Below are 24,620 nucleotides of genomic sequence, written 5' to 3'. Positions count from 1 at the left end.
TACAAACACAAAACCTCTAACTGAATACATGACAGTAATGCCAACAGTGAAACTGAACATATGAAAATATAAGATGGCAGTTTACGCTCACAGTAGTTCCCAGTAATTCTTCTGTGTGTGGTAACTCCTGAAACACCCTGCCACACACAGTCCAGGCTTTGAAGGACAGTCCGGGCAGTACATTCGGCTTTCCCTCCGGATTCCTCTGTGGGCACAAATTCTATATTTCTTAGCAGGAAAGTATTTTTTGGGAGTGGGGGGAATCTGAACAGGAAAGTGGCGATCTTTCAATCTAGCTACATCCTCCACAACTGCTACTCTAGGAACTCTTGCATGTTCCACCACAAGAAGGCTCTCTATCACTGATTCCAGAAATTTAACAAATTTCATCCTTGACTCAGGGGAACAATCCTTAAACACAATAAAAGCATTAAAAGTTGCCAGATTGAACAAATGGACCGCCAACTTTTTATACCACGCGTAAGACTTACGAACAGCAGTGTAGGGTTCCAACTCTGATCTACTCTATCAAAACCACTTGTGTGCTTAGTGTAATCTAAAATGCACACAGGTTTGCGCACTTCAGCAACTTAACTCCAAACAGCCACAGGTGAAGTACTCTCATCATGTTAGTTAGCATGTACACATCCCTCCTGTCTACAAATTTCAGAGCTAGCAGCTCATCATTCCGCAAGGCACTGCACTGTCCCCTCTAAAGTTTTTTACAGACAATCTCCCTTCGATAGCCTTTCCGGTTAGAGCGGATTGTGCCACAAGCAACAGTGTCCACTCTGAACAACTCTCTGAGCTACTGAACTCCAGTGTAGAAGTTATCTACATACAAATGGTGACGTTTGTTAAACAGTCGTCTACCAAGTTCCCACACAATTTTCTCGCTAACTCCAAAAGTGGGCGGACAACCAGGTGGGTCATTACTGGAATCTCTACCAGTGTAGACCCGGAAATTATAAACATATCCTGTACTACTTTCAGACAGCATATACAATTTAATTCCATACTGTGCCCTCTTGCTGGGAATGTACTGCCTAAAAACCAAACGACCCTTGAACAGGACCAAAGACTCGTCCACACTTATTTCTTTTCCTGGCACATAGACCTCTGAAAACCGATCTACAAAATGATCAAGGACAGGTCTAATCTTAAAAAGACAGTCACTATCGGGGTGATGTTGTGGCAAGGCTAAAGCATTGTCAACAAAATGCAGCATCAGAAGAAGAAGCAAATACCGATTACTAGTCATCGTTGCAGGAAATATAGCCATTGCCATCAAGGGACTAGTAGACCAATAAGAAGCCAGTGATTGCTTCCTTATCAACCCCATCAAAAAAGTCAAATCCAAGAACTTTTTCATCTCTTTCAAATTTGTGGGAATCTAATGGGTAGCTCTAGACTGAGGACTAAGGGGCTTATTATAAACCCTGCGGTTCAGACCGCCATGCAGACGGCGGCAGAAAATACTACCACAGGCATGGTGATCTGAACCGCCATATATTGAACATGGGAGGGCTGCACAGGTGGCATGCCTCCACCGTCAGGCTACCGGCGATGCAAGCAGTGCTGCCCTCCGGATAATGATCCCTTTTTCCTCCAGCCTTTCCCTGGTGGGAAGGCTGGCGGAAGGGGTGCTCTGGGGCCCCCATGCAGTGCCCAGTTGCGCAGGTCGGGCAGTGATCTGCACGACGAGTGCTGCTGCACCCGCAGCACAGCGGCATTGATGGCGTCTCCATGAGGAGCCTATGTCAATGTCCCAGCTCTGCATTCTGCTGGCTGGTGGGCGGAAACACTGTTTCCGCCTGCCGGCCCAGCAGAATGTCCATTATGAGGCGGGCTGGGTCTCAAGGGGGCTGGCGGTCTATGAAAAGACCACCAGCATGAACACGGCGGGGCTTCCAAAGTGGCCGCCCCACACAAAAAAAAAGAAATAGCAACATACCCCTGGTGCCATTGTGGCTTCTACCCCCCTGGGGGCAGATCGGCTGAAAAATAATGAGCCAATCTGCCCCGAGGGGGGGCAGAAACAGCGTAGAAGATTATGCCCTCCCTCAAAAAACTCACACACACACATACACACAAAAACATAATCCATGGTGCCTAGTGGATTCTGCAACCCTTTGGGCAGATGGGCCAAAAAAATAAGGCTGATCTGCCCCCGGGGGGGCAGAACTGCTTTAAAGTGTTTCTCCCCCTTTGGGGGGGTGACCCTTGCCGAAGGGGCCGCCCCCCACCCAAAAAAAACAAATAGCAACACATCCCTGGTGCCATGGTGGGTTCTACCCCCCCCCCAGGGGCAGATCGGCTGAAAATTAATTAGCCGAAATGGCGTAGAAGATTATGTCCCCTTGGGGGAGCGGCCCTTGCCCAAGGGGCCACCCCTCGCACAAGAAACTCACGCACACACACACAAACAAAATCTATGCTAAAAGGGGCATAGAGGGAAAGGAAAACCCTTTCCTTTCCCCCAATGCCTCTTTTTGAAACAATCCCCCGTCCCCGGCCGGAAGAGAAACTTACCTCTTCCTTCTCAGATGCACTGGAAGCAAATGGCTTCCAGCACGTCGGGCAGCCTCTAATGATGTCGCGCGCTGATTTCATTAGATGGGGGGCAGGAGTGGAAGGGGAAGCGATTCCCCTTCCAGCCCTGCTCACGGGGGGGTAGGAGGGAGGCCCTCGGGGGGAGCGCCAGTGCTTCCCCCGAAGGCCGGGGGCAGGACGTAACGGTTACGTCCTGGGCACCCGAGCAGTGTTGCCCAGGGTGTAACCGTTACTTCCCAGGCATCCGAGGATCTAACTTTCGATATTGTTCTACATTTAGCTTTGCCGATTTGGGTGAAGGCTTAACTGGGGTTCTTAATGAAGTTTATTGAAGTTTAGGGGAGAAATCGGATGTTAGATGCTGAAAAAGTATTTGCAGAGAACCAGAGAAAAGATAACGCAGTGGGATACAATTTGATATCATTGAGATATCTTCTCACACCTAACAGTCCAGGCACGATAAAGCTTGGTTGCAGAAATGTTTTACCTTTTCTATTTTTGGAATATTCCATTGAGGGATATATGGGGCGTTGCGGCCAGAGCTGCTGCCTTTGGACATGGAGAGCCATGTTTGAATCTCAGTGGCAGCTCAACATACTGTGATTTTGGGGAAAATCACCTAGGGCCTGATTTAGATCTCAGCAGAGGGGTTACTCTGTCAATGGTAAGGGATATCCATTTTTTTATTTCTATAGTATTTAGATTTTGACAGATGGGATATCCGTCACCATTGCAACAAAGTAACCCCTCCGCCAAGACCTAAGTCAGGCCATTATCTCCCTATTCATAAAATAAAATAAAAAGAATGTTACCTTGTGTAATGTACCTGGTGCTTATGTTAAGAACTCCAATACTGTCAGGTCGAGCTTGTACTGTATAAAACTGCAAAAATACAAAATTATGTACTTAAATTATGTACTTACTTTACATATACTGGTATAATCCAATTATTTTACATGTTCCATTTATGTACCTGGGCTATGAAAATAAAATATGCTTATTGGTGAAACATTAGCCCTTGAATTAGGTAAAGGCCTTTAGGAGTCGAATTGTGGAGTAAATTGCACATAAATTGAAAATTAATTTTGAAGAACACCTCTGAAATGAGGCAGACATATCAGAAGGACTTTGCTGCTGGCAATATAGTAAACATCAAGGGAGTGGAATGTTTTTGGTTTGGAGAAAGGATTCTGTACTCTTGTGAGGTAGGTAAGAAGACTGATTCAGTTCAGTAACATTCTCATAGAGGTTAAAATTACAGTGATTAAGATAACCAATATACTTGGAAGCGCTAAAGATTGTAGACAAGATTGGCAAAGTGCTGCTCAGAAAATAGTGAACGTTTTTAAGGATTCCCATATTCTGACCTTTAGAAAAATACGTTTTACCTGGGACACTTGCTCTTTGATACAGCCAGGAACAGAGCAGGGGAGAAGATGGGAGAAGAGTAAAGGAGAGGCTAGGAGAATGGAGAGGAGAGGAAGGGAGGACAAAGGTAGGCAGGGGATGGAATAGGAGGGAAGGAGAAGGGATGCTATGGGAGTGGAGGGGAAGGGAGTGGAAGGTAGGGGAGAAGAACATCCATAATTTGATGAGGAATAGACCAGATTTCAAATTTGGGATGTGATTCTTTATAAACAAGACCCTTAGACAGATTTGTACTTCTAAAAAATGTTTTGATCAAAGTCCATAAAACATGCATTCTACAGAAAGTTCTTGAGTAAATGTAATTGTTGGTAACACTAACAAATGCAAAACATTATGTTAATATTTGAATATTATTTAAAAAATAACTTGATTTTCTCTCAGAACCAATTTGTTTAATGGTAACTAGAAAATCAGTCTATAAATAAAGTAGCTCTCTCTTGTTAAGGTAGACAATGTAATTTGTATGTCAGGTGTGTAATCTGGGACCTTATAATAACTGCTTCTAAATAATTATATTTTTAAATGAACAAATGATGTTTTAGTAGCTGCCAGATCTCATATGTAATAATTGTATTATATTTTGCTTCAAAGGAGGTTTTCTTTTTCTTGTTGGGTAGCTATCCCATTGCCAAAATACAATCACGATGCTGAACTTTTCACAACATTGGTGTTTTCATCAATCTGTTTCTAACAGAAGGGTTTTAGAAAATGCCTTCAGGCAGGTCTAACATCTTTTATTGGACTTATATACACTAGCTTTTAAAGTCGCACTTATCTCAGTTCCAGGTGATGTCCTATAAAGCTGTGCAAGTAGAAAGTTGACAAACTGTGCAGCATTTGTAAATAGACGGACATTTTTCACTTGAGTTTATAGAAGTGATGAAACACAAAATTAACATATCCGTACCAAAAAAGAATCCCTCATAAAGCATGTGTCTCAAAAAACTTGAATCACCTCTGTAGGTGAAATTGTACTAGGAAAAAGGTTACATACACTGCAAAGGGTGGAAATATAGACAAATCCCAAAAGGATTTTGCAGTTACAGTTGGGAAAAATCTGCATGTCATCAACTGTGAGTTGTAATGTCTTTTTCTAAAAATGGGATTTATAGAGTGTTGCTCGTCACCTCCGAGGGGACCCAGGTGCTGCATGCAAAGCTGCTACAGGTTTAGATTGAACAGCCAGGTCTTGAGTTCTTTCCTGAATTCTAGAAGAGAGGATGAAGTCTGTGGGTGAATGGGGAAGTCGTTCCAGGATTTCATTGGAAGGTAGGAGAAGAAGTGTCCTCCACTGATAGTTCGGCGGAAGTGAGGGGTATGTGCAAGGGAGAAGGAAGTGGAGCACAGGTGTCTTGAGGGCTGGTTGTAGGTGAGGCAGTGGTTGATGTATGCTGGCCCTAGATTTTGAAGGGCCTTTTACATGTAGATCAGTATCTTAAACTTACATCTATTCTCAATGGGGAGCCAGTGGAGCTTCTTGAGGTGGAGAGTGTGTGGGTCCACCTGGAGAGGTCGAGGATGAGTCTGGCGACTGCATTCTGTATGGTCTGCAGTCTTTTCAGGAGGTGCCTGGTGATTCCTGTGTAGAGTGTGTTGGAGTAGTCCAGCTGGTTGTATTCCAGGGCTTGAGTGACAGTTTGTCTGGTGTTGACAGGGGACAATTTGAAGGTCTTACTGAGCTTTGGGAGAGTGAGGAAGCAGGCGAAAGAGACTGCACTGATCTGTTTTTTCATGGTGATTTTCCTGTCCAGGATGATACTGAGGTTGTGAGTGTGGTCTGTCAGAGTGGGTGCTGGTCCAAGCCAGATGGGCCACCAGGAGTCGTTCCACATTGAGGTGTTTCTCCCAAAGATCAGTACTTCAGTTTTGTGTGTGTTGAGTTTTAGGCAGTTATTGTTCATCTAGGCGGTGGTGTTCATCAGGCACTTGTGGAAGTTGGCTTTCGCAGTGGAGGGGTCTTCTGATACTGAGAGGATGAGCTGGGTGTCGTCCGTGTAGGAAATTATGTTCATTCCGTGGGTTCTGGCGATGCTGGCTACGGGGTCATGTAGATGTCAAACAGTGTAGGGCTGAAGGGCGAGCATTTAAGGATGCTGATGATGTTTTTGGGTTCCAAAGTGAAAGGTGGTAGGCAGATTCTCTGTGTTCTTCTAGTGGGGAAGGATAATCCCTTTTTAGGGGTGTCTCCTTGGATTCTGGTGTGATGAAGCCTCTTCATGACGGTATGATGAGATACGGAGTTGAATGCTGCTGAGAGGTCAAGAACGATCAGGGTCATCATTATCCCTGGTCACGGAGTGTTCTGATGTCATCAGTGGCAGTGATCAGGGAAGTTTTGGTACTGTGTTTAGTGAGGAATCCGGATTGGGAGAGGTCTAGAAGATTGTTGATCTCCAGGTGTTCCGATGAGTGGGCGGTTGATGGCTTTTTCAAGGACTACGGTGGGAAAGGGGAAAAAAGAGAAGCAACTGTAGTTCTTGAGTTCTCTGGGGTCAGTGGATAGATTTTTGGAGAAGGGGTTTGACTTTTGCGTGTTTCCAAACTTCGGGGAAAGTGCTGGTGGCTGCGGATGAGTTGAAGATGGATGTGAGCTTGCTGCTGATCTTCTGGCTCCAGAGATTGAAAATGTGAAGCCAATTGAGTTTGGAGGTGTGGGTGATGCACCAGAAATTGGTGGCTCACTTGCTTTGAGAAAACTGAGCTTCCCCTGTCCAGTGTAGAAGTGAGGGAACTGCAAGGCTTGCACTAGCGGAGCCTCAGCTGGCTTTGCTGATCCTGAGCTTTGAACATTGTTTATATAGTCCAACAAATTGTTACAGTGTTGGATGTCCTGCCCTATTTGAGGTGACACAACTGTCACTAGATTTCCTTACTCTGTCCCCCATGAGAGGCAAGGTGGTGCCAGACAGGGAAATCAAATAATGGTCCCTGGATGCACAGGGACTACTCTCCCTTTGTTTTTGAAAAAGAGCATGATATCCTCTCAGGATTTTCCTCAGCCTAGCATGGAGCAGATGCAGTAACTCTTCTGTAGAGTTAGAGGTTGTCTGTAGGGATGTTTAAGTAGGGTAGGTGGTACGCCACAAGATGATTAGAGACCATGGCATCTGCTGACCTGGTAGGCTAGTGAGGTGGCAATCAAGGCCTATTTAAGTGTATCAAATGGGAAAATGAAATGTGCCTTCTCATTTGAAGTTTGCAAAAAAAAGCAGATTGTGCTGTGTGTTTTGAGGTATTTCATTCATAAAAAGAATGTCAGAGATTAATATTTCTGACCCTGATTAAAACAATGATGTGCAATCTACTACCAAAAGGTTTACTGCATATTATTTTGGTTGCACAACAATAAATAAATGGAAACAAAAACAAGTGCATCTGCAATGTGCAGTCATTCCTTCTTCCTGTGCATTATTTAATATTTTAATATGCTTCTGTGTAAACTCTGTATACACTGTAGAATTTCAAAATCCCCACCTTTGCCTAATCTTTTCAAGATCTTCTGAGCTTAACAAATCATGGACATCAGCCAGTAGGCACTGCTAAATTCTATGAGCCTAAAGGCATATTTATTAACATTGCCTGCAATGCAGTGAGGTGAAGTAAGGGAATTTGCTGAGCTGCAGAGCGTGAAAGGGACAGAGCAGATATTCTCCTTTCTCACAAAGATATGAAGCATTTCTGTGCTGTTCTTGTGCTGGTGCACTGTGTGCTGCCTAGTTCCAGTGCAGACACACTTGCACCATGGCTCAACCATGCTTGTGTTGTGGGCAGGATTGTTATTGTGCAGGAAAGGACACATTCCTGAACAAAAATAATCAAAAGAAGAAGTTACATGGAGAAAATAAAATAATTTCTCCTCATCATGCCTCTGTTGGGTAGGTGCACCATTTTGGCGCAAACCAAGATTTACAAGTTTTTGTAACTCTGGATTTGTGTCAAAATACATGGGTGAATTAATGGGAATGCCCATGCTCCACCCAAGTAATGCTTACCCAATACAGAGTAATACACCACTGTGCTATGCGCTGCCACGCATTACATTGTATTTACTAATCCACTTATAGCCATGCAAAGTGACTTTTTGTGGCTTAGTAATTGCTACAAATGATTTTGCATTAGGCCGCAAAGGTGATGCAACCCTGACACAAAATCATAGTAAACATGTGCCCTGATGTGTAAAAGAGCAAACTATGTTGAGTAAAAGGATACGAAAGATGAGAAAAGTAAAAATCTGAGGCTAAGTTAAGATTGTGTTGAGCTGCTGTGAGTCTAGAAAGGCAATGAAATAAAATTGAAAAATAAAATGAACAAGAAATAAAAGAAGAACAGTAGAGCATGGGAGGAGTGATACAGGATGATTGCATGAGACAAAATAAAATATTGATAGCTTAGTGGAAAATATGTTGCACTAAGAGTCTGAATAAGAAATTGGAAAGATGAAAAATCAGGTTTTTCAATATTATATAACTGAAGGAAGCATGTAAGAGTGACAGATAGATGTGATCATGGAAAGTTAAGAAGGAAACGAAAATGGAACCTAAATCAAAAGTTGATGAAGGAAAAACAAATGAATATGGTAAAACCTATTGAAAGATGAAAGTGGGTTGAGAAAGCAAACATGGTCGCCCATCAAGGACTCAATTGATACATAAATATATAGTTGCATATTGTAAATCGATACTTATCTATATATATACCTACCTTCACAATATTTTGGTAGTCAATATTCTCGTTGCAATATTTTGGCAGCCCCATGTTTAAAATTAAGGGTGTCAATTATGAGGCCTTAATGGCACACTGAGCCACTGGAGCATCAATCAAGAATATAGGCCCTCATTCTGACCTTGGCGGGCGGCGGAGGCCGCCCGCCAAAGTCCCGCCGTCAGGTTACCGTTCCGCGGTCGAAAGACCGCGGCGGTAATTCTGACTTTCCCGCTGGGCTGGCGGGCGGTCGCCTTCAGACCGCCAGCCAGCCCAGCGGGAAAGAGGCTTCCACGATGAAGCCGGCTCGGAATCGAGCCGGCGGAGTGGAAGCTGTGCGACGGGTGCAGTTGCACCCGTCGCGTATTTCACTGTCTGCGCAGCAGACAGTGAAATACATGTAGGGGCCCTCTTACGGGGGCCCCTGCAATGCCCATGCCAGTGGCATGGGCACTGCAGGGGCCCCCAGGGGCCCCGCGACCCCCCCTACCGCCATCCGGATCTCGGCGGTCCGACCGCCGGGATCTGGATGGCGGTAGGGGGGGTCGGAATCCCCGCGGCGGTGCAGCAAGCTGCGCCGCCGCGGAGGATTCAATGGGGCCGCGGTACACTGGCGGGACCCCGCCAGTGGTGCCGGTCCGACCGCGGCTTTACCGCCGCGGTCGGAATCCCCATTGGAGCACCGCCGGCCTGTCGGCGGTGCTCCCGCGGTCCTCCGCCCTGGCGGTCAAAGACCGCCAGGGTCAGAATGACCACCATAATGTGTTGTACTTTTCAACAACCTGTTACTCGTACGTGGCTACCTTTCCCAAGGGGGTTTTACAAATGTGGTTGCTGTAGTGCCTGCTGTCTGGCTATAGACAAAATCTTCAGTTTTCAATACAAAACTGGTAGGTACTATGATATTTGTAGGTTTAACAATTGTAACACAAGGTTCATTGGGTACTGTATCATTTGCTCATCCAATCATATATACATTGGGAGCACCATTAGACCCCTAAAAGAACAGATCCAGGTGCACAAGTATGCCATTAGAAAGAATGACAAGACCTACTCTTTTGCTGTGCATTACAGCACGGAACTTCATCCGTGTGAAATTATCAATACAAAGTTTCATGGAATTTACACTATGGATGCCTTATAACATGGCGGCACAGGGTCCTGGTACTAAGGCAACTGGAAAGCAAGTGGATAATTTGTTTATGAACTGTGGAATTGGGTCTAAAATAGATAAATAACTATATATATATATATATATATATATATATATATATATATATATACACATATATATATATATATATATATGTTCCTCTTAGGTTGATTAACTGCATTTAGTTATTTAGTTATAGATTGTTCTCTGCTTCCTTCCATTATCTACAGTTGTCATCTGTACTGCATTGGGGGTAACCTGTATTACCTACATGTTGCACTACATTTGTTAACACTTGACACATGCTCTCTCTACTAGACTGCTTAAAAATGGTGGACTGTACTCAAGATCTAGCCATCTTCAAGTATTACAGTATTTGTACTTCTGTGTGTCATTACAAAAGTGCGAAACGTTTGTACAATTTTGCCTAACTTTATACAGGTGTTGCTCTAATTAGAATTAGGATCTTTTGTACATGCATTAGTATGAACACCTTTTGTACACATGAGGGGATCTATGTGGTTCAGGATCTACACGTTCCTGTCCTCTTATACTTCCCCTATAGCTGTGAGGTGCAGTGTTTTGTTCACTTTTATGCTACCTACAACATTTTGATAATCGAAATTGGCGGTGTCTTAATTTTTCACCATCGTCCAGCATGGACTGCTAATTAGTTTGTCAGATCACGTTTTTTTCCCATCTTTGGTTTTGGGCCATTCAATATTGCCACTGTTTGCTCTCTTCTTTTGTTACCCACCTTTAGTCCTTCCTCATAGCAGCATTCTTAAGCGACATGCTGCACAGAACTTTCACCATTGGTACACAAGTTTGATCCGCTTTTTGTTCAACATGAGATATGTACCATTGTATATTTTATTGCTTACATTAGTGCACTCCCTAATTTTAGATGTACTATATATGTAACTTTTATTGAATTTCAGGCTTATCATGGCTACCTAAACATAGCATTTCCTAATTTCGATGTCGTATCAGATGCCACCGTTATCACGCACATTTTGAGAGGGGAATTCACATGAATTCATTGGTACAATGTGACAGCCCCTTTCTTGGAGCTTTTACCCATCATTTGCTCCTACCCTTCTCACCCCATTTGCCCATTTTACCTTGGGTATAGGCATATCATGGACATCCTCTGACATTCTTAACCTTTGTACTATACTAACCTGTATCCTAACAGCTTATTCATTTTCCAGGTATTCATTTACTATGTCATTTTGTGGCTCTTCGGGATGTCTCTATTCTACTCCGGAATCTTCTGTGTCCGAACTCCAGTTCACCCGTTATGTTCACACTATTTTCTATGGGCTTAAGGATTGTGCACCTTTTGTTTCCTGCTTGATCACTGTGTTGTATGTCTCTTGTCAATCTTGTGCACTCATCACATGGTGCATGGGCATGCTTGCTGGTGTTTTATTTGCAGTAATGTAAGGTGTTGATATCTGAATAATCTTGATATGTCCCCTTATTTTATGGTGGCACTATTTGCATTACAGCCTGGGTTGTCCTTTTATATAGTGCGGTAGTTGCTTGCTTATTATCACTGCATAGACGTAGGGTTTGGTTTAGTATTATATATTTTAGTCTTGCTGTATGGCATTGATAGCTATGTAATTATATGGGTTATTGTACATACATGTGCAGCCTTAAAAAATCCCCTGGGCTGAAACACGTGTCGGCTGCTACTCTCTGAGGACTTGGACAACACTTATACATATTCCTGTGAATAAACCAGTACTTCAAAACAAGAAACTTGATTGTCTGACTTGGGATTTATGATACACAATTTCAGGATATTTTGATAATAGTTCAAATGTTGTTCACCTTTTATATTTTACAATTATCTCATTAATTGAAGTATTTATCTAAGATACAGCAAAACTCCAAAGGTGGAAATCCTACACCCTTCTTGCCCAGGTTGCTGGAGAGAAACAAAACATTGGTAGAAGTTTTCTGTTCAGGAGTGGCATGGTTCACAGGGCAATCGTGGACAGTATTGGTGTTGGAGGGACTTCCCTTTGCATAGCATTTTTACTGGTTTTGGGTCAATGTAAAAAGGTTTTCCAAGAGCAAACCTTCTTCTCTTAACATGTAAATGAGGTAGGGCAAATGACAGGTGAACATTCAGGACATTCAGATATCTCATTACCACCCACTTGTAAACAAGGTCCTTATTGTATAAATGTAACACTGTTTATTAGTTACTTTTTCAAATATATTGTTCACAAATAATAACTAAGCATGGTTAAAACTTACCATTAAAAGCTAGCTTATTTTAATACTAAGTTTGGCCAGGTTAAATAAGGTGATCAACTATTTGTGCACTGGGGCATTTGGGATGTGTCGTTTTTCTCCCCTTTATATGACTTCTTTCAAACAAGTTGCCTAGCAGTTCTTTGCAGCAATTCTATTCCTGCTGCTTTGCCAAAAGCATGCCTCATACACCCACCAATCCCTTACATGTAAGGCACTCCTTATTGCCCTATCCTCCGGAGCCATGCCCACAGGTCTCCATCCCATGAAGTTCACCTACTTTGTTTGCCCCATTCCCTACACACCTACACATATCTCACTCCTAGGCCTTCAGAGTTGCCCCAATTTGTCCTTTAATCCTCCTGGCAGCACCAACTGGAGAAGTGCAGCTATGCCTAGAGCCCAGTGAGTGGAAGAAAGCAGCTTGGCAGCAGAAGGTGAGTGTGAACAAAAAACTATTAGTGTTGTGTGTTATGTACTGTGTGTGTGTGGGGGTGTGTGGGTGTGTGTGTAAGTGTATGTAAGTGTGTGTCTTCAAATGTGCTTGTGCATGTCTGTGAGTGTGTGCATGAGATGAGTGTTCCACCTTGGTGAAACATGGGCCCTCACACTGTTGTGATAGTATTTAGCACCTCATGGCCATCCAGCGACTAATGCCCTTTGGTCACACTGGTAAAATTCTAGCCTTAGCACAAAGGTGATAATTCTTTGCAGGCTGCGGGCATCAGTTGCATTATATCTATTGTTCACCAATCAAAAAATGCTGGCCCTCACACACTGGTGGTAATTCTTGGCAGCTTGGAAGATTCCATAAGATGATATCCATTGTTGCCCATTCCCATAAAATGCTGGCCATTGCACAATAGTGGTACTTTTTCTATAAATTGTGTGCATCCATTAAGACCTGGCTCTCACCTATGGCATGGTGTCCATCCCTGATAAAAAGCAGTCCTTTGTTCAATTGTGGTAATTCTTAGAAAGCTTTTGGTATCAATGCTTAGTTGCTCAAACCTGTAAAATGCTAACACTGACATACTGTTGAAATCCAAGGTCTTCTGCTGCTTAGTTCTAACACAGTGCTGGTCATCACTTAATGCTTGTACTTCTTTACATATTGTGGAAATCCATTGCACAATAGTGCCCACCTAGCCATACTCAAAGCATATTGCTGGCATCTGGGACACAGCAATAGCTCTGGCAGTATTGTGGTTTCTCATACTGTATTGTGGTCATCAATTGCACAACTCTGCTACTTCATGCTCTATAGAGTGTATCTATGGTACACACACCTTTTATAATGTGGGTCTCCACATCATGGTGGTAATTCATAAAATATGTTGAGCACGTATGGCATGATAGCTCCCACACTAGCATAAACTCGGCTCTAGTTTAATGGTTGTAATTCATACCATATAGTGTATATGATTGTGCCAAGGAAACTGTATAAATAATTATGTGTACATGGTAGTTCAAGGAGGCTCAGTAAAGATAGGAACTAGCACAAGTGAACATAGTAAAAGTGCATGATAATTTACAAATTTACCCAGACCTCTCTCCAATCCTAGGACAGATACGTGTTTGTCAATGTCAGGATTTTAAAGAGATGTTTGTGCAAGGTAAATTGTATTGCATTTCTGAATGATGGTTTGTAAATTCTGCCCAAATGTGAAATGCTAAATATGACAACATATGTACAATCCTTTGCTAATTTAACAATCAGCAAATTGTAAGTTGGAAATATCAATCAATCAAACAGAATTTCTAAAGTGCCTGCAAGGGTATCCGGGCACTGAGGTCCAAACTGCTTGGGTGACATCATTTGAATAGCCAGGTCTTAAGCCCCTCTGAATTCCTGAAGAGGAGGTGAAATCCAGAGGTGGAGGAGGAGGCTGTTCAATGACTTTGCAGTGAGGTAGGAGAAGGAGAGTCTTCTGCTGTTGCTTTGGCAGAAGTGGGGGTGTGAACGAGGATGATGAAGGCAGCTTGCAGGAGTCTGGAGGGTTGGTGGTAGCTCAGGTGGTGGTTGATGTATGCAGGTCCTTGGTTGTGCAAGGCTTTGTAGGCATGAGTCAGAATCTTGAATTGGCATCTCTTGTGAACAGGGAGCCAGTGGTGTTTCCTCAGATGAGGGATGATGTGGATCCATGTAGGGAGGTCACAGTTGAGTCTGGGCGCTGCGTTCTGAATGGTCTGCAGTCTCTTGAGGAGGTGTATGGTAATTCCTTCATATAGTGCTTTACCATAGTTCAAACAGCTGGTGATGAGGTCTTGAGTGATGGTGCGGCGATGGAGACTGGGAGCCATTTACTCTGAGTCACCACCAATTATCTAATTTTAGTTGCTAAATCTGTAAAAACATTTACACGTTGTATATGAAAATAATGCTCCCTACGAGGAAGTATGAATATTTTATTAAGAACACATCTGTACAGTCAGGCTTCAGTTTAGCAAACAATTTAGGTGAACATATTTTGCGCAAAACATCCCAGAGTAAGCTTTTTGCTGGGATATTTTGTCCACTATCTATTATGGCGAAACGAAGCAGTTGACGTGTAAGCTTCAATACAAATTTCTGTTTCTCTCATTGTAAACAGAATATTTGAACCAAATCATAATTTTGAACCAAGGAAATATCTGAATTTAGTAACAGTTTGTTCATGAATCCATGTAGTGTGCTATGCTTGGCAGTTTTGTATTTAATAATTGGTTTAAGGAATATTCCATCCCATTAAAAACAACAAAATTTTCTCACTTGTGTTGATCAGAGGCATGAAAAAACAGCAATTTTCTAAAGTAAATTGCACATCTTGGTTCACTGAGTTGTTGAATTTTACATCATAGACTTACATAAATTATTTTGCCTTGGGAGAAAGAAAAAATGAAATGTGAACAAGCACATCAGTTTTCATGCACAGACAATCTTACACTATTGAGTATTCAAGGAATTCTGTAAATGTCACAGGTTTCCAAGACTACCAGAACTGTTAATTGCTCATTTGCTCCAAACTTAGAAGTAACACTATAGAAGGTAAGTATTTGACAGTCCTTCCCCCACTTCCATAAATCATGCCCAGTATTCATGAATGTCTGACTGCAGATGGGGGTGTTAATTTGCAAAGTGGAATCACGATCAGTTTTGTGATTTTCTTCTTTTATAGTGAGCTTTCCAGCCTGTACACATTTTTATATCGAGCGTGCAAGCGCTTCCGACCTGTTGTCTTTCTGTTGGGCTTTTAACCATGCCCATGTCACAACCATCACTTTCATTCGTCTGTGGGCTTGCCTTTTGAAATTCCCTTGATTTCATTGTGAAAGGCATGCATGTCATGCCTTTTCAGGTGTTTAGCCCTCCTCTAGCACACTGGCCAATTGCTGAAAACATAGGAGGCTCCTTGTTTCCTGCATGGTTTCTAACTACTTTTTCTTTTAATTTTCTACACAGCATGATCTCGCTGGGCAGTAATCAAGCACTTTGCCTTACTACCAGTTTAATTATATTGCTTATCCAATCACTCCTTGGTGAATTCAAGGTTTTACATAGCATGGTCGCACTCGATTTTTTAAAAATAAATGTAGTGTAATTTTCACCCTTCTCCATCCCCGCCCGCTTCTCCCCTTGCCGCTGTGCATACGCATTGCCACGCATCCTCTAGTGTGATCATGCTTTGTTTCTTGTGGGCACACAACAGTGTTCCTAGTTGTTTTATTGTTAGTGCATTTGCAATGTTGAACATTCGACAATGGCTGTCTTAATGTGGTTACCGATTCAATTGTCATGTGGTGGTGTATGTGAAATCATGTGCTTGGTGCCATGATATCAGGCGGTGTCAGGTTTCTAGGGCTCGAGTAGCAGCTTTAAGGGGCCCTGAGCATGCACCTACCTTTGTGTGCTGGAACTCCTGTGAGCCTGGATCAGCCCCACCGTTAATGCACGGCTCCTCTGTGCAGAGTGCCACATTCGGGGGGCGGCAGGGCTGTCAGTATGGCTTCTCTCCTCTCCGCGGTATGGTCTGTGTGCTGGTGTGTCTCGAGCAGCACATACATGCTAGTTCTCGAGTGGGATGATGGAAGCTGGAAGGTAGCTGTGTTTGAATTTTCATACCTACAGCCAACCTAGTGCCTTCTTCCAGCCACCCTGCTCTGCTTGGATGAAAGGGGCAGGCTTTGCTTTACTCGTACGAGATGATTTGATATGAGTGCCTTCTCTATAACATGTTTCCAAAGACATTCGTTGGCCTAGTGTGTTGTAATTTACTTCAGTGCTGCTGCTGTGCACATGTCGCATGAGGGATGTTGCACTTAGTTAGGACCTGTTTTGATTTTTTTAATTGAAAGTTATGTGGTGCAGCGGGAATTGTGAAAGTTGTATCTTTGGAATTGCAGATGTGAAAACCAAGCTGTGTTGGTGTACCATACTTTGCACAATTGTAGCACCCGAACTTCCTTCTCATCCAGATTGTGATTTATTTAAATGATAATGCGTCCTCAGCACCATGTTTTGATTCAGCCACTTCTGTTGGTACTGTCACCACAGCCCAGTTGGTCCTGTTAAGGCACAACACGTATACCCAGTTTAGCCTAGTGTCCTGTGATTATATTCTGTTATATGCAGGGCCACTGGAGTTATATGGCAGAAAAAGACAAAATTACGAGGCAGGGTTGACCAATTTATGTGGCAGCAAAAGTCCTGTTATGAATTTACAATGCCAATAGCCCAAACTCAAGAACATGCTAGACCTATTGCATTGCAAATGCTTATTTTAAAAGATGGCCTATTTCAGCAACTTTTCCCAGCCGGAAACTGTTCTGTTTCTGTGAAGGGGAAGGGATGTTGAGTTCAATGCGTTAATAAGCCATTCCTATTCCCTATTACCACCATGTAGAGGCCTGCCCTCCCCCCCCCCCCCCCCGCATGGTTGCCTTTCAAGCCCAGAAAACACCCCACCAAAGCAGACCCTGTGCAGCATCATCATGTCCCTCACTGTGTACTTGCAGTCATCCTCTCCATCACCAATTGCTACTGGAGGATTCACCTGTGTGCTCTGACCCTGCCCTTATGCTACACTGGCTCGTTTATGGTAATCAACCACTTAATCCCCCCACCACTTATCAATGGAAGCGGTCCCCTCTTATCCCTCTGGACCACTGCCTCTCAGCTCTCTACCGATGCAACCCTTACCTCCTAGGATGGCTATGAGTACCCAAGATTTATTTCCGAAAAATGCCCTGCCTATAAAACATCCTGCAGCAGGTAATAATCCTGCTTGCAATCAGCGAGAGGTACTGGCCTATACTTGATAGAGAAAGTGTCTGCACGTCACAATAGACCTCCTTGCCCTTAATTGTAGAGAGTTATGTAATTTCCTAGAAGGAAAGTGATTCTGACAGCGAGTAACAGACCCTCCAACTTCCAACCGCGACCTCTTTTAATAATTTGTGAGTACACAGATTTATTTATTTTTTGCTTCCTATTTCATTGGTACAAATTAGGAGACAATGGGGGACAGATGTGCCTTTAATATCTCACTCACTGTAACTTCCTGCGAGCACAGCTACCACCTCGAAGACCTACCGGCATGCTTGCTTCCGCTTCGCCACGTGTGAATTCCACCCTTGCCTCACTGAGTTGGGCATACACAAAGGCAGCACGGAGTCTATTAGCCACTGCACGCGCCAAGCTCATTTCCCCTACAGTGTTCCAATTACTTTGCTTACACGCCGAGTTCAACAAGCCGTTCCAAAATGAACGATCGCCTTTTGGGTTCATTTTCAGGATCAATTAAGAATTCAACAGGCCTACTGAACCGCTGTAAGAGTGTGTGATCGCTGAGAGAATCCAGGCAGCAAGTTGTTTTAAAAAAGCATAATGCTTCAAATAAGTATGCCGTGTGCTTATCACCATCAGTCATACAGATTGTTTGATTTCTCTGTAAAATATACCCTATCTCTCTTGACGTTCCGTTCGTCGTACCGAAAATTATTTTATGTACGTGCACCTGATGTTACAAATAAACTGGTGTAACAGCAATAGGATTCTGATAGTTGAATTTCCTGTACAAAAGGGAGTAGCCAGAAAATGAGCATAACCGTCCACTTTGAACCAAAGCTCTGATGAAATCAAGGAAGCAAAGTAAGTGAGCCTGGCCCTCCCCAAAATAGCTCCCTTGTTTCTTCTATCCAAGCATCTATCTATTCACCTTTTTGCCCTTCAAACCACCTGCTGATATCCACCATTTCACCTGTACGTTTTGCCATCAATTATCCAGTCTTTCAACATCATCATACTTTCTTTATTCAGCTTTTGACCATAAAAGTCGGAAAAATACAATATTTGTCCAGATATTAAACTGCAAATGATGAAACCTATATTTCAGTAAAAGCATAAAATATATACTACAGCAAGTAGCAATACATTTCCACCCACTTCAGAGGCTACATTATATAAGCAGAGGTGGGAACATACATTTTGTCACGGGGGGCTTTCTCATATCTTTCATCAGTCCATCCATCCTTCGACCTATACTTTCATCACTCCATCTTGTCACCCACCCCCTTTAAACCCACCCACGCATTGTGCACCTTTTTACTGGCCCTTGCATCCTTTCACCCATCCATCTACTCACCCATCCTTTCACCCACTCACCCATCCTTTCACCCATTCATCCATCCTTTCACCCACCCATATATCCTCTCACTCATCCACCCTTTCACCCACCCAAGCATCCTTTCACTCATCCACCATTTCAATCATTATTTCACCACCCACACATCCTTTCACCCACCCACATATCCTTTCACTCATCCACCCTTTCACCCATCCACCACATATTCTTTCACCCACCCACACATCCTTTCACCCACCCATACTTTCACCCATCCACACATTCTTTCACCCATCCACTCTTTCACCCATCCTTCCTTTTAACATTCCACGGTTCTTTCTCGTTTCTGTCAACACATCATTCTGTAGCTTTAATTATGAGCTTTTGGTTGTCGAGTTCCAGATAGAAGAGGCCCATAATGTACTTAACCATGCTGTAGTTGCTAAAGATGGGGGTTCACAACACCCCTACTTGTACCTAAGTATAAGTCAATACAGCCAGGGTGTTGGACCTGGCTTTTTGACAGGGACATCCCCAAACTTTTTGCCTCCTTCCTCCTATTTTTTCTGACCTGTTGTTGTTGGCTTTTGACCTCTGGGCACTTTACCACTGCTAACCAGTGCTAAAGTGCATATGCTCTCTGGGTAAATTGTACTACTGATTGGTTTATCCATGATTGACTATTTAATTTACTTGTAAGTCCCTGGTAGAGTGCACTACATGTGCCTAGGGCAGGTAGATTAAATGCTACTAGTGGGCCTGCAGCACTGGTTGTGCCACCCACCTCAGTAGCCCCTTAACCCTGTCTCAGGCCTGCCATTGCAAGGCCTGTGTGTGCAGTTTCACTGCCACTTCGACTTGGCATTTAAAAGTACTTGCCAAGCCTAGAACTCCCCTTTTACTACATATAAGTCATCCCTAATGTGTGCCCTAGGTAACCCCTAGAGCAGGGTGCTGTGTAGGTAAAAGGCAGGACATGTACCTGTGTAGTTATATGTCCTGGTAGTGTGAAACTCCTAAATTCGTTCTTACACTACTGTGAGGCCTGCTCCTTTCATAGGCTAACATTGGGGCTGCCCTCATACACTGTTGAAGTGGCAGCTGCTGATCTGAAAGGAGCAGGAAGGTCATATTTAGTATGGCCAGAATGGTAATACAAAATCCTGCTGACTGGTGAAGTCGGATCTAATATTACTATTCTAGAAATGCCACTTTTAGAAAGTGAGCATTTCTTTGCACTAAAAACTTGTTGTGCCCTTCAATCCACGTCTGGCTAGGTTTAGTTGACAGCTCCTTGTGCATTCACTCAGACACACCCCAAACACAGGGTACTCAGCCTCACTTGCATACATCTGCATTTTGAATGGGTCTTCCTGGGCTGGGAGGGTGGAGGGCCTGCCCTCACACAAAGGACTGCCACACCCCCTACTGGGACTCTGGCAGACAGGATTGAGCTGAAAGGGAACTTGGTGCATTTCTTACAGACTCTTTGAAGTCACCCCCACTTCAAAGGCACAACTTAGTATAAAACAGGGCCTCTGCCCTACCTCATCAGACACTTGCTGGAGAAGAAACCTGAACCAGAAACTACATCCTGCCAAGAAGAACTGCCTGGCTGCTCAAAGGACTCACCTGTCTGCTTTTCTACAAAGGACTGCTGCCTTGCTGTTGGCCTGCTGCCTTGCTGAACTCTTGCCTGGCTGTAAAAGTGCTCTCCAAGGGCTTGGATAGAGCTTGCCTCCTGTTCCCTGAAGTCTCAGGACCAAAAAGACTTCACTCTTCCTCTTGGACGCTCCGTGCGCCGAACTTTTCGACGCACAGCTTGTTCAGCGGCAAGAAAAACGCCGCACACCGACGCTGATCAACGCGACGCCTTCGGGACGACCGAAACTTTGACGCACGGCCTCGCAAGGACAACGCCGCCCGACTTCCCGGGAGAAATCGACGCAACGCCTGCCGTGAGATCAAAACTTTGACGCACGGCCTCGCAAGGACAACGCCGCCCGACTCCGCAGGAGAAATCGACGCGACGCCTGCCGTGAGATCAAAACTTTGACGCACGGCCTCGCAAGGACAACGCCGCCCGACTCCGCAGGAGAAATCGACGCGACGCCTGCCGTGAGATCGAAACTTCGACGCGCAGCCCCGCAGAACGACGTGCAGCCGGAAAACAAGCAGGAAAATCCACGCACAGACCCGGGACATCTGGTAATCCCCGCGACCCACAGAAAGAGACTGTCCGCGCGCCGGAAAACGACGCCCGACTTCCCCGCGTGGAAAATAACGACGCAAGTCCGTGTGTGCTGGGGAGAAATCGACGCACACACCCTTTTTCCACGCACCTCTTCCTTTGTGGCCCTCTGAGGAGATTTTCCACCAGAAACCAGGTACTTTGTGTTTGAAAGAGACTCTGTTTACTTTCTAAAGACTTAAGACACTTTATATCACTTTTCAGTGATATCTTTAGAAATTCATATTGCAACTTTGATCGTTTTGACCTGAAGATACCCAGATAAATATTATATATTTTTCTAAATACTGTGTGGTGTATTTTTGTGGTGTTATGCTATGGTGTTGTATGATTTATTGCACAAATGCTTTACACATTGCCTTCTAAGTTAAGCCTGACTGCTCGTGCCAAGCTACCGGAGGGTGAGCACAGGCTGATTTTGGATTGTGTGTGACTTACCCTGACTAGAGTGAGGGTTCTTGCTTGGACAGAGGGCAACCTAACTGCCAACCAAAAACCCAATTTCTAACATTGGTGATCAGCGGTGAGGATAGGACTTGTGTTTGTGCAGTGACATACAGTAGCTAAGTATTTCACTACCTACCCACAGTTGAAGGTCAACTTGATTTTTCATCTTTTTTGGCTCTTGGTTCTCTAATGTCCTCCTGGATATACTATTGATATTTTGGACTTTGGATTTTGGTTTTTGCTGACAAGATCTTATCAAAATGGGATTGTGTACCTACTCATTCTTTGTTCGTACTGACCACCTCACTAAGGCTGACCTAAGGAAGCTTTGCAGACAATGGGGCCTTCCTGTAGCAAGGAGATCTACTAAAGTGGAGATGCTCCATCACTACATAGTCTGGGGGGAGGAAAGATGGGCAGAGAGAGAGGCAGCAAGAAACCAAATGACTAAGTACCTCTCAGATGAGGAGGAGGACTACTCAGATGAGGAGGAAGACTACTCAGAGTTGGACAGTGACCCAGAAATAGATGAATGGCTCCGAAGTCAAAGGCGACAGGAGCAACAATTAGAGGAGAATCTTGCAGAGGTTGAGGCAAAAAGACTCTTAGACCTGGAAGAAGAAAAGATTGCAGCTCAAGAGCTGAGCTGTAAAGAGCTGAAACTGGAGGCCGGAAGGGCTGAGTCCAGTTCAGATGGTGGCAGCAAACATCTTGCATCTAGTACTGCTGAAGAAGGGCACAAGCCCAGAGATGTGGTGCCCAACTTGAAGAAGGGAGTTGACACACCCCAGGCAGTTCAAGGGTATGAGGTAGTTCCCGTTATGCACAGGGTCCCTGAGAAGGATTGGGGAACTGGCACAGGGAGTCATATTCCTACTGGGGGGAGGGACACTTTACTGACTCTAGCAGAGAGTGACAGAGAAAAGGGTTCCCCCCTGGTGGACGTCCTGGATATAGAGTGTAGAGACATCCCAGAAGAGTTTGGGTTGAGTGTCAGGGACAGACAGATACTGTCTCACCAGTCTCAGGAGGGTGAAGTAGAGTGCTTTTCCAAGGTTGAGTTACTGGGTGGTTGGGTGAAGGGTACTGTGGTTAATACATGTGAAGGGCAGAGTGATGTAATTGCTGGAGAGCATATGTCTGGTCCTTATTTTCCAGAGCTACGCCAACACCAGGTGGAGTGTGAGTTCTCTGACCCCAGGGAACTTACAATGGAGGCAGACTTCTGGGTGAGTACCAGAGAGTCTGAAGAGGCATTTGGGGGTGCTCCTGAAGGGAGTGGTCTAGGTGGTTCCCAACCGAGTGTGGTGGGAGAGGATTGTAGTGTCCCAGGTAGGTCCCAGGTCCTAGAGGGTTCCCTGAGGGAACACCAGGAGGGAAGCCTATCCTGTACCGTAGGGCCACCTTTTGAGGGAAGCCCCCCAGTGTCAGAAGAACTTGGGGGGGTGACTGTAGCCAGCATCCCAACAGTTCTGGTGTCTGGCAGTACCCCTCCTAGTGAGGGGGTGCAGAAGTCCAGACATAGGGTTGAGAGGGGGTTGCAGACCCCAGTGGAGGACCTTGAGAGTCAGGGGACAGCTCTGAGAGCAGAGCCCCCCAGGAATGACCCAGGTGAAACCGTTTCTGGTTTGGGGGAAACCCAGACTCTGCCGGATGGGCAGAGGTCGGGAGACCTGCGCCAACCAGACTCTTGTGTGGCCCTTGGGGACGGTGTGTCCCTTGTGGGGGGTGAGAGTGCCCCCCAGGAAGTCCTGGCATGCCAGGCAAAGATTCAACCTCAGGGTGGTGACTCTGGGTTGGATACCCAGGTTCAGAGGTTAAACTCTGACCTGGTGGGAGGTAGATGTGCCTCCCAAGAAGTCCTGCTGTGCCAGGCAATTGTCCAACCTCAGGGTGTTGACTCTGGGTTGGATGACCAGGTTCAGAGGTTAAACTCTGACCTGGTGGGGGGTAGGTGTGCCCCCCAGAAAGTCCTGGCGTGCCAGGCAATTGCCCAACCTCAGGGTGGTGACCCTGGGTTGGGGAACCACTCTCAGAGGTTAAACTCTGACCTGGTGGGAGGTAGGTGTGCCTCCCTGGAAGTCCTGGCCTGCCAGGCAATGGTTCAACCTCAGGGTGGTGACTCTGGGTTGGCTAACCAGGTTCAGGGGATAAGCTCTGACCTGTTGGGGGGTAGGCGTGCCCCCCAGAAAGTCTTGGTGTACCAGGCAGTGGTCCAACCTCAGAGTGCTGACTCTGGGTTGGATAACCGGGTTCAGAGGTTAAACTCTGACCTGGTGGGGGGTAGGTGTGCCCCCCAGAAAGTCCTGGCGTGCCAGGCAATTGTTCAACCTCAGAGTGGTGACTCTGGGTTGGATAACCGGGTTCAGAGGTTAAACTCTGACCTGGTGGGGGGTAGGTGTGCCCCCCAGAAAGTCCTGGCGTGCCAGGCAATTGCCCAACCTCAGGGTGGTGACCCTGGGTTGGGGAACCAGGCTCAGAGGTTAAACTCTGACCTGGTGGGAGGTAGGTGTGCCTCCCAGAAAGTCCTGGTGCGCCAGGCAATTGTTCAACTTCAGGGTGGTGACTCTGAGTTGAATGGCCCAGTTCAGAGGTTAAACTCTGACCTGGTGGAGGGTCAGTGTGCCCTCCAGGAAGTCCTGGCGTGCCAGGCAATTGTTCAACTTCAGGGTGGTGACTCTGAGTTGAATGGCCAAGTTCAGAGGTTAAACTCTGACCTGGTGGAGGGTCAGTGTGCCCTCCAGGAAGTCCTGGCGTGCCAGGCAATTGTTCAACTTCAGGGTGGTGACTCTGAGTTGAATGGTCAGGTGCAGAGGTTAAACTCTGACCTGGTGGAGGGTCAGTGTGCCCTCCAGGAAGTCCTGGCATGCCAGGCAATTGTTCAACTTCAGGGTGGTGACTCTGAGTTGAATGGTCAGGTGCAGAGGTTAAACTCTGACCTGGTGGGGGGTAGGTGTGCCTCCCAGGAAGTCCTGGTTTGCCAGGCAGTGATCCAGTCTGAGGGTACAGACCCTGGGCTGGAAGACCAGGTTCAGGGTGTCCCCCCGGACCTGGAGGGAGGGGCTACTGATAACAGTGCCCCTACCATGTTGTCTTCTGAGGAGGACACTCCTAGTTGGATGGTGCTGGACCCCAGAAGGGAGGGCAGGGGGAGGGAAGCCTCACCCCGGGCCCTAGTCCAACCTGAAGGTACAGGCCCCAGGTTGGAGGGCCA

This window comes from Pleurodeles waltl, chromosome 5, assembly GCF_031143425.1.
Source record: "Pleurodeles waltl isolate 20211129_DDA chromosome 5, aPleWal1.hap1.20221129, whole genome shotgun sequence".
NCBI lineage: Eukaryota > Metazoa > Chordata > Amphibia > Caudata > Salamandridae > Pleurodeles > Pleurodeles waltl.
This window is presented reverse-complemented; position numbering follows the sequence as displayed.